Source organism: Nelumbo nucifera, chromosome 4 (assembly GCF_055504915.1).
Source record: "Nelumbo nucifera cultivar China Antique chromosome 4, China Antique-T2T, whole genome shotgun sequence".
Lineage (NCBI taxonomy): Eukaryota > Viridiplantae > Streptophyta > Magnoliopsida > Proteales > Nelumbonaceae > Nelumbo > Nelumbo nucifera.
The window spans coordinates 48,480,615-48,494,820 of record NC_142652.1 but is presented as its reverse complement, the minus strand read 5'-3'; the positions used below and the strand labels follow the sequence as shown (position 1 = coordinate 48,494,820).

Here is a 14,206-nt window from a genome sequence, read left to right as displayed (position 1 = left end):
ACACTAGAGCCAAGAAGATAGCTATACCAGATATATTTTCTTTTTTCTTTTTTTTTTTGAGAAAGGGAGAAAGGGTACAACAGCAGCCCCACAAAAGGAGCCGAACACTCGGGAACAAAGCTCTAGAACACATTACAAATCTAACAGACTTCTAGTCCTCAGCTGAGCTCCAAGAACCAAGGTCTAAAGACCTTTAGCAGCTACAATCCAAGAGACCAGCTTACCAAAAGTAAAGGAGATTAGGCAATCTGATTCTTTAGCACTATTCTGGAAGATCCTTCTTTTTCTTTCTGTCCAGATAGTACTAATCACTGCTGCAGGAATAGCCAACCAAACACTTTTAGCCAGGTTGGAATAACCTTGGAGCTCCCAACTCCATAGCAGATCCAAAACAGAATTCTGAATGACCCAAGGTAATCCCAAGGCAGATAAAAAATGTCCCCAAATAGCAGAGGTAACAATGCAGTGGATGAACAGGTGATTGCTATCCTCTTCAACTTGGCCACACATCACACACAGCAGGTCTTGAATCTGTACTCCTCTTCTTATCAAGCTCTTTTTGGTTAGGCACCAATACAGAGCTGCTGCCCAGACCAAGGCATTTACTTTGGAAGGGGGTATTGGATTCCAAATTTGAGCAGCAGGAACTTCCAATTGATTTCCTTCTGCTAAAATCCTAGCAAAGGACTTAACAGAAAACAGCCCATTGGCACTGCAGTTCCAGATCCAGGTGTCATCTGCCAACAGATCTAGAGATTGCCTAGACAGCAACTCCAACAGCTCTGAAACTCAATCAACTTCCCAATCATGAAAGGGTCTTCTAAAGGAAGGGCTTCAGGAGATGGTGCCATCCCTTACTTCATAACAATCAGCCACTAACCCATTCTGATTCTCAGCAATTTGAAACAGCTGGAGGAATAAATCTGCTAAGGGCCTGCTACTGCACCAGTCGTCCTTGCAGAAACCCAGCCTAAGACCATTACCCACCTTTGGGGACAAACCTCTGCTAAGAAGCAGGAGAGATTCCATGATTTTCTTCCAAAGAGAATCACAAGTACCATAAGAGAAATTTCCTAAAGCACATTGAGTTACTCGAGTAGCATTAAACAGAATTGAATGGCGAATAGGATTCATGTAGCTGACCCCATATGATTGGAATATATGGCTTGGATGATGATGATAATGGTATTGAGTTATTACAATCATAGTTCTGTCAATCCATGGAACAAGGACATTGTGTGATAAGCTGGAAACAATCCACTATAAGTTGAGAATGCAGGTTTGCACTACTGCCTCCATGAATAACCAATCTCATTGTACTTTTTGACAGTATTGACTTAGTGTGAAAGCTGGTGTATGACACCAATCCTCTTTTAACTCCTCTTGAGGTGCTTCTGTAATAACTTTGATTAGACAAACAATAGGACCATCCAACTCTTCTCCAAATTCACCAATAAGTCTACCCCATAACATCAGTAATTTTGTAACAATATAATTAGTAACAGCCTATAAGCTCTGATACTACGTAGTGTAACATGGCCTTAGGACGATCACATTAATAACGAAAAAATAGAGAATCAAAAGCAGAAGATTGGAGTCAACCTCTCTTCCCTAATCAAATATGGAATCACTTCAAACTTAATACAAGGCATTCAACAGAATCCAACTAAAGAAGAAAAAAACTTTAGCACACCCGAAATAAACAAAAAGGCATAATTTTATTCTCAATCTTGTCATTCCCCTTTACAGAATATTATGAACCTTATATAGAATCTAAAGACTCCTAATCATTCTCTCCAATTCAAACCTTATAGTTAGCATAACTTCAAAACTGCTAAACCCCCCAAAAAATATAGAACTTTCACTTTTTGACCAAATGCAAGTTTCCTACAAATTTCTAATAAGGAAACAACTTCTCAAACAAGGACGATTTGTTTAGAAACTGGAAAGTGGCTGAATCTTCATCTCCCAAGACTGGTTCTAGTTATCAATGGTATCCACCAGAAAGAGGCTATATCAAACTTAACTTTGATGGTAGTAGTATGCAAAACCCAGGAAGATCAGGTATAGGTGGAGTATTGAGAGACAAGGAAAGATTATTGCTCTCTATTCTGGTCCAATGTTTTAAAACATGGAGGCGTGACGTGACACGAGGCATTCCACTACCTAGAGCAAGAAGAACCCGGGCTCAGTTGGCCCCAGTTTAAGTCCTATTGCCTTCTTAGGTTCGGACCCCCACTGACCAGCAACCCACTGGGTGAGCTAATTAACCTTAAACAGACCGGCACAGTGGCTGAATATCAGCGACAGTTCCAAACCCTCCTCGCGAGGGCATCCTCCGTGCGACCCGACCAGCAAGTGGATATGTTCACGGCAGGGCTATCAGAACCCCTGCGGGTGGATGTCGAGATGCAGAATCCCCCAAATTTGGTCACTGCCATGAACTTAGCCCGTGCGTTCGAGCGCAAATTGCAGCTCAGCCGCGGAATTTTTAATGTGGGTCGGCCACCAAACTCATGGGTACCCCCAAGATCAGCAGAACGCCGAGCAAGAGGCCAATGTTTCAACTGTGATGACCTCTACTCGGCAAGACATAGATGCAAGAGGCTTTTTTGCCTCCTAATCGATGAACAAGAGGAGGAGGAAGAAGAACCAGTCATATTCGAGCCAGAGATCTCTCTCCATGCGATCACCGCCATTAAAACCTCCCAGACCATGCAGTTACAGGCACAGATAGCAGGTCAACCGATGCGCATTCTCGTCGATTCAGAGAGTACACACAACTTCATAAAGTGAACATGCCTCCCTTCAGTTAAAACTGCCAATGGAGCTTCAACCGCGACTACAGGTAGCCGTCACAAATGGTGAAAGAGTTCACAGTCCAGGAATTTGTAAGGACATGCCGGTACAGGTCAATTCTGAACTGTTTCTTGCTGATTTATTTGTACTCTCATTGGATGGGTTCGATATTGTTCTCGGGGTCAAGTGGTTAATTACCCTAGGCTCGATTTTGTGGGACTTCAGCGCCCTCACCATGACCTTCCACCTAAATGGAAAGCAAGTCTCATGGCACGGTTGCAGGGTTAAAGAAAAGACACCACAGGTCCATGCACTTCAGACAGAACCGGCAGCCATGGAAAAACTTCTCGCCGAGTTTTCAGATCTGTTCCAGGAACCCTAGGGCCTCCCCCCTCCCCGAGCTTGCGACCATCGTATTCCTTTGGTGGTAGGTTCAGCACCAGTCGTTGTCCGGCACTATCGCTACCCTCACTTACAGAAGGACGAGATAGAGAAACAATGTACAGAGATGCTGAACCAAGGAATCATACGCAAAAGTCACTCCCCCTTCTCTTCACCGGTTCTGTTGGGGGCGAAGCAGGATGGAACGTGGAGGTTCTGTGTTGACTATAGAGAACTCAATGACCGGATGATCAAAGATAAGTTCCCTATTCCCGTTGTGGACGAACTGTTGGACGAGTTGCATGGTGCCCAGTATTTCTCTAAGTTGGACCTCAGGTCCAGATATTTCCAAGTTCGCATGGCTCCCGGTGGCGTGAAGAAGACTGCTTTTCGCACCCACCATGGCCACTTCGAATTTTTAGTCATGCCATTCGGACTCTCCAACGCCCCATCTACATTTCAGTCCCTAATGAACGAGGTATTCCAGCCCCATCTGCACAAATTTGTTTTAGTTTTCTTTGATGATATCCTCGTTTACAGCAAATCATGGGTAGAACATGTCCACCATCTGAGGACCGTTTTCGAGCTCCTACGCCAACACAAATTATTCCTGAAACGGTCCAAGTGCTCCTTCGGGGAGTGACAGGTTCTTTATCTCGGCCACGTCATCCATGGGCAGGGTGTGACAGTTGATAGTTCCAAGATTCAAGCTATAAAAGAATGGTCCAAACCTCAATCAGCCAAGGCCTTACGCGGGTTCCTCGGTTTAACGGGTTACTACCGCAAATTTGTACAGAACTATGGAGTGCTGGCAGCCCCGCTAACCAACCTGTTGAAGAAAAATTCCTTCCAGTGGGACGACGCAGCAGATGAAGCTTTTCTTACACTGAGAAATGCCCTGTCTTCCACCCCTGTCTTGCAATTACCTAATTTCGCCCTCGAATTTACAGTCGAGTGCGATGCTTCCGGAGTGGGTATCGGGGCCGTACTACAGTAGCAAGGGCACCCGATTGCTTTCTTCAGACGCAGACTGGCCGACCGGCACCTGAAGCTTCCAGCCTATGAGCGCGAACTAATCGGCCTAGCCCGAGCCGTCCAGCACTGGAGGCCATATTTGTGGGGGCGGTCGTTCGTCGTCAGAACTGATCATTACAGCCTCAAATACCTGTTAGAGCAGCGTCTCACCACTTCCCCTCAGCAGCATTGGGTTAGCAAACTGCTCGGGTTCGACTTCCGGGTGGAATATAAGGCGGGATCCTCAAATCGTGCAATTGATGCCTTGTCTAGGCGAGATGAAAACACGATGGTTCTGTGTAGCATTTCCCAACCTCGGATCTCTCTGTTTGACGACATTAAGAAGGTAGCACCACAGTCCCCGGAATGGTCGCTCTTGCTACAGAAGATCCAGTCCGGCACCGCCGACCCCGATTGGTCACTTCAAGACGGGTTGGTACTGTATAAGGGACGAGTCCATCTTCCACCAGACTGCCCGTTGATTCCCACCATCATCACCAGCATCCATAACTCCACCCACGAGGGCATTCAAAAAACACTACACCGCATCCGGACTGATTTCCATTGGCGGGGTATGAAGACTTCTATTCGAGATTTTGTCCAGAATTGCTCCACATGCCAACAGCACAAATGGGAAAACCTACACCCGGCAGGCCTCCTTCAGCCCCTTTCCATCTCGACACAGATATGGACCGACATCTCCATGGACTTCATTGAGGGACTACCCAAGGTAGGTGGCAAATCAGTTCTCTTCGTGGTAGTCGACCGCTTCTCTAAATACGCCCACTTCATCCCTCTATCACACCCGTACAATGCCACTTCAGTTGCCCTCGCCTTCTTTACACATGTCTTTCGCTTACATGGGTTACCTGAATCCATCGTCAGCGATAGAGACCCGGTTTTCACTAGTGCCTTCTGGAAAGAGTTATTCCGGCTACACGGCACCACCCTGGCCTACTCATCAGCTTACCGGCCACAAACGGACGGTCAGACGGAAGTGGTTAACCGCACAATCAAGATGTATCTCCGCTGTTTCGTAGGCGATCAACCACGACGGTGGGTGGATTGGCTCCCTTGGGCCAAGTACTGCTACAACACAGCCTACCATTCTTCCCTCGGCATGACTCCCTTTCGCGTCGTTTATGGCAGGGATCCTCCCCGCTTGCTGTCCTACGAGCCCGGTTCTACTCATTTGGAAGCAATTGATCACTCCTTACAAGAACGCGACGCCCTCCTAGCCGACGTCCGCCTTCGCTTACAGCAGGCCCAGCTCCGCATGAAGCTCCACGAAGCTCCACTATGACAAGCACCACTGGGAACTGTCATTCGATCTAGGACAATTTGTTTGGTTGAAACTCCAGCCCTACCGGCAACGCTCCTTGTGCCACAAGGCTGCCCCGAAGCTGGCCCCTAAGTTCTATGGGCCCTACAAGGTTCTACAACGGATTGGCAGTGTGGCCTACCAGCTGGAATTGCCTGAGACCAGCCGGATTCATGATGTCTTCCACATCTCCTTGCTGAAGCCATTTACGGGTATTCCCCCGAACCAAGTTCCCTCCCTGCCACCCTTGAAAGATGGCAAGCTGGTCCCCCAACCTAAAGCTGTCACCCGCTCTCGTTTCAATCGTGGAATCCTTGAAGTCTTGGTGGAATGGTATAATTTACCATCAACAGAAGCCACATGGATCCCATTGGCAGAGTTCCAAGCCACGTATCCAGAGTTCAAGATTGAGGACAAGCTCGTAGTCCAGGAGTGGAGTAATGTTATGGACGCCTTCCTTGGGAAGACGTACCATCGCCGCCGGCAGCAACAGGCACCTGACCCACCGCCAGCAGCAGCAGTGATTCAGTGATGCTCATCCTACCCAGTTCGGAAACAGCAGCCTTATCTAGATTAGATTAGATCATCTTGCTTGTTCTTATCTTATTCTATTGCTCTTATCTTATCTTGATGAACCTATCTTGACACCTCTGGTGCCTACAACCCTTGAGCATCCCAGATCAAGCATGGAATGAAATCTCAATGGATTTTATCATGGGCCTACCTGTTTCAAAAGGCAAATCAGTTCTGCTTGTGGTGGTCGACCCGCTATAAAAGTACAGCCACTTTATACCTCTAACACACCCTTACACAGAAGCTACAGTGGCAGAAGCATTTGTTACAGAAATCACCAGATTACATGGGACACCAAAGGCAATCGTCTCCAACAAAGACCCAACCTTCCTCAGCAGTTTTTGGAGAGAATATTTCAAGTTACGAGGCACTTCACACAACACCTCTACTAGCTATCATCCTCAGACGGATTGGCAGACCGAAGTTGTCAACAGATGCATCAGGACATATTTACGATGCTTTGTGGGGGACAGACCAAAACAATGGATACAATGGCTGCTTTGGGCAGAGTTTTGGTACAACTCCTCATTCCATGTCTAAGCAGGTATGACACCATTTAAAGCATTATACGGCAGAGATCCACCGTCAGTTCTACCCTATAAAAAGGGGTCTTCAGCTAATGCAGCAGTTGATGAGTGTCTTTCATCCCGAGATGAAATCATTCGTGAACTGAAGTCTCACATGACACAGGCTCAAGAACTGATGAAGCACTATTAAGATGCAAAGCACAGGCTTGTTGAGTTAGAAAGGAAGGCAAGTTTGTCTACCTAAAACTCAAACCATATAGACAGGCCTCAGTGGCCTCCCGCCCCTACAACAAGCTTGCACCTAGGTTCTATGGACCATTCAAAATTCTACAGCACATAGGATCATCAGCCTACAGGCTGGAACTGCCAGTAGACTCCAAAGTAGACCTAGTTTTCCATGTCTCCGTCCTCCAAAAAGCTGTCAATGCACAAACCACATGTGCAACATTACCAGAATTCACAAAAGAAGATTTGATCTCTTTCTCTCTTCACTCTCACTTTCCCCTATCCTGGAGGTTATCCTCCCTCGAAGAGAATCTGAGTTGGGCAGCTACCCAACAATGAAGCACTTGTCTATCATCCTAATTAGGTCCTATTGATTGAAACTATAACACAACAGAGCAGAAATAAACCAGAATTGTCAGAAAACCCTATATACCGAGCCACAAGGCATAAGACACTTGATTAACCCCTTTAGTTAGTTCCCCTTGAGTGCAGTAAGAGACCTATAAGGAGTAGAAAAAGTTGCAAATCTATATTAAATTTCTCTAGATGTGCAGCTTTAAATTCTAGTTATTTTTCTTTATCAAAAAAATTCTAGTTATCTTGGGACACGAGCCAAGTAACCAAATAAGGAAATTGGTTCTACTGTAGCTACAGTAGTCCGAACCAGTAAGGAGAAGAAGAAAGAGAAGGAGAAGAAGAAGAAGAAGAAGAAGAGAAGAAGAAGAAGATGAAAGAACTGTCGAACCTTATCGCTAAACCCTATCAGTCGACCTCTTAATAGTGATTAGGCTTCTAATTAAATGTACAAGGACTAAACTGCCCCTACTTAAGTATGGGACAGAGAACCTCTAATAAGACTGCCACATAAGCTCATAACTTAACCAAGGTGAGTTGACTAATCTACCCTTATTCGGCTAACTCTAACACTCCCCCTCAAACTGGAGAATATATGTCATATAATCCCAGCTTGTTACATATATAGTTCACTCTCCCTGAGCTTAAGGCTTTTGTAAACAAATCTGCCCACTGATTACCTGAGCTTACATGTTCTGTGCTTATCTCTCCAGTAAGAACCTTCTCCCTCACAAAGTGGCAATCAATCTTTATGTGCTTTGTTCTCTCATGAAAAACAGGGTTGGATGAGATATGGAGCGCAGCTTGATTGTCACAGTACAACTTAATAGGTTTATCCATGTGGAACCCGATTTCTTGTAGGAGATTCCTCAACCACACTAATTCACATGTAGTGTGTGCCATGGCTCTATACTCGGCTTCAGCACTGCTTCTAGCCACAACCGTCTGCTTTTTACTCTTCCACGTCACAAGATTTCCTCCAAGAAATGTGCAGTAACCTATAGTAGATCTTCTATCAAACACAGAGCCCGCCCAATCTGCATCCGTGTACCCAACTACTTCAAGTTTTCCTCCTGGTTTATACAATAGCCCACGGCCCGGAGCTCCCTTCAAATATCTTACAATTCTAAGAACTGCATCCCAGTGAGATATACGAGGGTTCTGCATAAATTGGCTCACCACACTGACTGCAAAGGAGATGTCTGGTCTCGTGATAGTCAAATAGTTCAGCTTCCCCACTAGTCGTCTATACCTTCCAGGATCATCAAATATTTCCCCTGTATCACTGCTCAACTTAACATTTGGTTCCATAGGAGTCTCAGCCGGTTTTGCACCTAACAGTCCTGTTTTGTCCAATAGATCGAGAACATATTTTCTTTGGCACAGGTTTACACCTTGTCTTGATCTAGCAACTTCTATACCCAAGAAATACTTCAATGTCCCAAGGTCTTTTGTTTGAAAATGATTTTGCAGAAAGACCTTGAGTTTGTCGATCCCCAATTTGTCACTGCCAGTTATGACAATATCATCCACATAGACCACTAATAAAATCTTTCCAGCTTCTGAGTCATAACTGAACACTGAGAGATCAACCTGGCATTGTTTCATTCCAAAATTCTTCACCACTTCACTAAACTTCCCAAACCAAGCACGAGGCGATTGTTTCAACCCATAAATTGCCTTTTTCAGTCTGCACACCTTACCAGCCTCCCCCTGAGCAACAAACCGAGGTGGTTGCTCCATATATACCTCCTCTATAAGGTCACCATGAAGGAAGGCATTTTTTATGTCAAGTTGAAATAAGGGCCAATACATAACTGCCAGGGAAATTAACACACGGACAGAGCTAATCTTAGCCACTGGAGAGAAGGTCTCCATATAGTCCACTCCATACAACTGTGAATACCCTTTAACAACAAGTCTGGCTTTCAGACGCTCCACACTACCATCTGGCAAGTATTTAACAGTATACACCCATTTACAACCCACAACATGCTTACCAGGAGGAAGAGTAGTGAGCTCCCACGTGTGAGTATGCTGAAGAGTAGAGAGCTCCTCCTCCATTGCCTACCTCCACCCAGGTGAACTAAGAGCCTCTTGGACATTGTTAGGTATGGAAATAGATGACAATAGTGAAACAAACTGGCGATGTGAGGAGGAAAGGCGAGATACTGAAACAAAATTGGAAATGGGATGGAGAGTAGAACTACGTTTACCTTTCCGTAAGGCAATGGGTAGGTCAAGTCCTGAAGGTTCAGCAACAGGAGCAACGACAGGATCCGCGGACAAGGTAGAAGCTGGAGGAGGGGCCGGTGTCGTTCGACGTGTATACACTTGCCGAATTGGTGGTCATTCAGTAGGGATCTGCACTGGATGAGGTGACGAGTCAACTCCAACAGGAACACCCGGAACGGGACCACTGACCGGAAGAGGAAGAGGAAGTAAAGGTAGAGAAGAAGATGCTTCAGTTCTTGAGAAGAAGGGAACAGACTCAAAAAAGGTGACATCAGGACAGACATAGCACTTCGGAGTAATGGGATTGTAACACTTGTACCCTTTTTGAGTCCGAGAGTAGCCAAGAAAGACACACTTAATGGAGCGTGCATCCAACTTATCTATTCCAGGACTCAGATTGTGAACAAAGCACACAGCCAAAGATACGAGGTGTTAATGGAAAGGGAGACAAGGTGGGGAACAAGGTAGAGAAGGGAGACCGACCATGAAGAATAAAGGAGGGCATCCGATTAATGAGGAAACACGCAGTAAGTACATCATCACTCCAAAACCGTTTAGGAACACTCATATGATGAAGAATAGACCGAGCTATTTCAAGGAGATGACGGTTCTTCCGTTCAGCCACCCCATTTTGTTGAGGAGTATATGCACAAGAAGTTTGATGAATGATGCCATGTTGTTCTAAATACTGTTGAAAGGAAGTTAGAAAATATTCACGACCATTATCTGAACGAAGAACTTTGATTGGAACACCAAATTGTGTACGTATTTCAGCATGGAATTTTTGAAAAATGGAAAATAATTCACTCATTTCTTTCATTAAATAAATCCATGTCATTCTTGAACAATCATCAATAAAAGTGACAAAATACTTGTAACCATTATAAGACTCAATTTTGATCGGGACCCAAACATCTGAATGAACCAAAGCAAAAGGACTCAACATACGACTTTCAACTCTAGGACTGAAGGAAACACGACGATGTTTCCCAAACTGACACGACTCACACTGTAACACTGACAAATGACTCAAAGACGGAACTAGTATCTTGAGTGGCTTGAGAGAAGGATGTCCCATTCGACATTTAGAGGAGTGAGTGAAGTCTGAAGTGCAACTGTCAAGGTAATACAATCCACCAGCTTCATGCCCCCCACCAATCTTCTTCCCCGTCCTGAGATCCTGAAAAACACAAGAGGAAGGGAAAAAAGTAACAGAGCAGTTAAGAGTCTTAGTTAATTTACTAACAGACATAAGATTGAATGGAAACTTAGGGACATATAGAACAGATGATAAAGAAAGAGAAGCCATGTCAACATTGCCAACACCACAGATGGGAGAGGAGGAACCATTGGCAAGGGTAACAATTTGAGATGTGGAAGTTTTAGAGAGAGAAGAGAACACACCTGGAGTCCCGGTCATGTGATCAGAGGCTCCAGAGTCAATAATCCAAGGAGAGGTTTTAGATGACAGGCAAGCTATACCTGAGTGGGCAAGAGTAGTAGTAGTGTGCTGTGAAGTGGACTGAAGGAACCGCTCATACTCATCACGCGGTACACTCACCATCTCCCTTTCGGAAACAGATGTAGATGTGGAAGGAGTTAGGTCTACCTGTTGATTATCACTGACATCAACCCCACCAGCAACAGCATGATTGGCCCATTTAGAGGGAGGGCAGCCATGAAGATCATAACAGAAATTTACGGAATGTCCTTCCCTGCCACAGTGGGTACACTTCCTTGTAGAGCTGCCTTTTTCTTTGCCACGGCCTCCCCCTGAGTCACGACCACCACCACGGCCAAATATGGAACCACCACGACCTCCTTGGGAGGCATGTCCTCCCCCTTTCGTACCACGTCCACCTCTTCTGGCTGTCACAAAAGCTGATCTATCAGACTGTGTGGGATTCTCTGTTTGTCCCAAAGAAATCCTGCGAAGCCGAGCAAACACTTCCTCAAGTGTAGGAAGGGTAGAGCCCCCCAATATTTGGGCCCTAACTGGTTCATACTCTGATTTCAACCCCATTAAGAACCTTGTGACATCTAGTTATTCCCTCTGTTGTTGCTGAACCTTAACATCTGGAGTGAGAGGATGATAGACATTGAGTTCATTTCTGAGGTTCTTCATACTGGCATAGTACTCTTCTAGGGTTTTATTTCCTTGTTGCAGACCAAAGTACTCCTGATAGAGCTGATTATACCCTTGTAGTATTATCTTGCCCAGAATACAGCTTCTTGGCATGTTCCCATATGTCCTTAGCTGTATCTAAGAACATGAAGTTGGCACTTATTTTGGGTTCCATACTGTTCCATAGCCATGTCATGATTTGAGCATCCTCTTGTTCCCAATCATCAAACCCTAGAGAGTCAGCCGGTGGTTTATCTTCTTTCACATGCTTCACTTTTCTCTTTGCCTTGAGAAAAACTTCCACCAACTTGGCCCATGGAACATAGTTCTCACCATTCAGTTTAATTGAGGTCATCTGTACACCTAGATAGTCAGAGGAAACCACCACACTAGGTTTCTGATCACTACAGCCATCTCCCATTGCTGCCATGATACTCTTTCAATGCTGCCTCTAATCTGAATTCCCAATCACCAACTAAGTGCTGCTGTCAAGAGTTTGATGTTCCAGAACCTACAGCAGTCCCTAAACACAATGATAGATACACATGCCTTTGTTCTTATCCACACCACTACTGATTTCACAAAAAAAAAACACAGACTACACCGACATTAATTCAGCACTTACTAACCACATGCAAGCTCTCTTACAACTACTCAACAGAGTTTGTGCATCACAAGCACCACCACACAGCCATAGCTGTCACACACAATACAGACCTGCTTTAACACTTTTAAGAGGGCACCACAAGACCAACAAAAACTCAACTAGTACCATTGCATTACACCTTGCACCATTCGGCCACCTACAATAGCAGCCCTTACACCATTTGGTCACTGTAAACACAGCCTGTTCTTGGAATTTTTCCAAGAACCAGGGCAACAACCAACCTAGTTCTCTAGGTTCTGATCAGTCCTCTCAAGTACTTGAAGATTTTCAACCCAGAAATACCAACAGCACACAGAGGAGAGATAACCAACCTTCGTTTGAGAGCTTCAGCCAACCATTCACTGCTGAAGTTGTTTTCTTAGGAAAGGAAGTTCTATGCACCAGAAAAAAGAAGAGCTGTGATGTTTCAGGCTTGGGACGAACCACTTTTCTCCATTGACAGCCCAAAGAAGAAAAGGAGAGAACTGAAGCATGAACTGAAGTTGTCACGAACTGAAACAGGTCATGAACTGAAGTTGTCACGCTCTGATACCATGTTTCTACTGTAGCTACAGTAGTCCGAACCAGTAAGGAGAAGAAGAAAGAGAAGGAGAAGAAGAAGAAGAAGATGAAAGAACTGTCGAACCTTATAGCTAAACCCTATCAGTCGACCTCTTAATAGTGATTAGGCTTCTAATTAAATGTACAAGGACTAAACTGCCCCTACTTAAGTATGGGACAGAGAACCTCTAATAAGACTGCCACATAAGCTCATAACTTAACCAAGGTGAGTTGACTAATCTACCCTTATTCGGCTAACTCTAACAGAAATCATTGAATTTTTATGTCATCATCATCATCTAATCCATGTCCAGCTAATATGGGGTCAGCTACATAAATCCTGTTTCATCATTCCATTTGGTTTAGTGTCATGTCCATTGTTAAATTATGAGCACTTAAATCGTTTCTTACTATTTAACCCATGTCCTTTTTTGATCTGCCCCTAGCCCTTCTAGCCCCTTCAACTTGCAAAAGATTGCTTCTTCTTACCAAGGTTTAAAATGTGGATGTCGATGGAAATATCAATCATCCTAATATAGGACATGTCAGAAATCTTGGAAACATTGTACGGAAATAAGGTAAAAATTACAGACATGGTGAAAACATTATGAAATATGCAAAAATATAGAATGCTATAATATATAATGATAAGGATGCATAGGTAGGCCCTTTTAAATTATTACTTGTTCCAAATCATCAAAACCACATATACATTGAGTTCAAGTAAAATTTAAACTCAGAAAGTGCAAATAATTCTGATAGATCAACCAAATAATTTATTATTCAATAAGACCTAAGATTTAACATCATGTTTGAGACGAATTTCAAGCTGGCTCAAAGTGGTAATCATGTTCATTAGGAGGGAAATAACATTGCTATTCCACATTTCTAAAATGTTGTCGCCAATTTATGGTATAATACTATCTTTTTACTCCACATAGCACTAGTAGCTTCCATTGGAGAATATGCTGATTCCAGTATTATTTCACGCCAACAACCATGGAAAGACTAGGAAATATACAGATATTTTAAACCATGCTTCTTACAGTTGCTGTAGATTGTCTTCTATGCATGTAACCAAACCATCTTAGTCTACTTTCTATCATTTTTCACCTATTGGAGCTACTCCTAGGTTCCTTCGAATGACTTTTTCTGACCCTATCTTTTCTAGTTATTCCACTCATCCATCTTAGCATATTAGCATTTTAGACAGCACAGTATTTTGATCATTTTACATATTGTTTATAAGGTCCAGCCTTAGAGTTCAATTTGTACAGTATTAGTTTAATGAGTTTAATCAGTCATTACTTAAGTAGATTAGGATTTACTGAGATTTCTCTGAGTCAAATTATGAGTAGTAGTTTACCTCAAAAGGAATGTTGAACCCCACATGACAGTCCACTATTACAATGCTGCCCAAAAGAAGTCAGCCCTGGTTGACCCTT

The 14,206-nt window shown here is 44.1% G+C and overlaps 1 protein-coding gene across 2 annotated transcripts in view; it reads right to left on the bottom strand.

The window, feature by feature from the left end:
- Positions 1-14,206, bottom strand: part of NTMC2T5.2 (Calcium-dependent lipid-binding (CaLB domain) family protein) — a 53,047-nt gene that overhangs the window by 20,498 nt on the left and 18,343 nt on the right. The gene's annotated exons all lie outside the window — the stretch shown is intronic.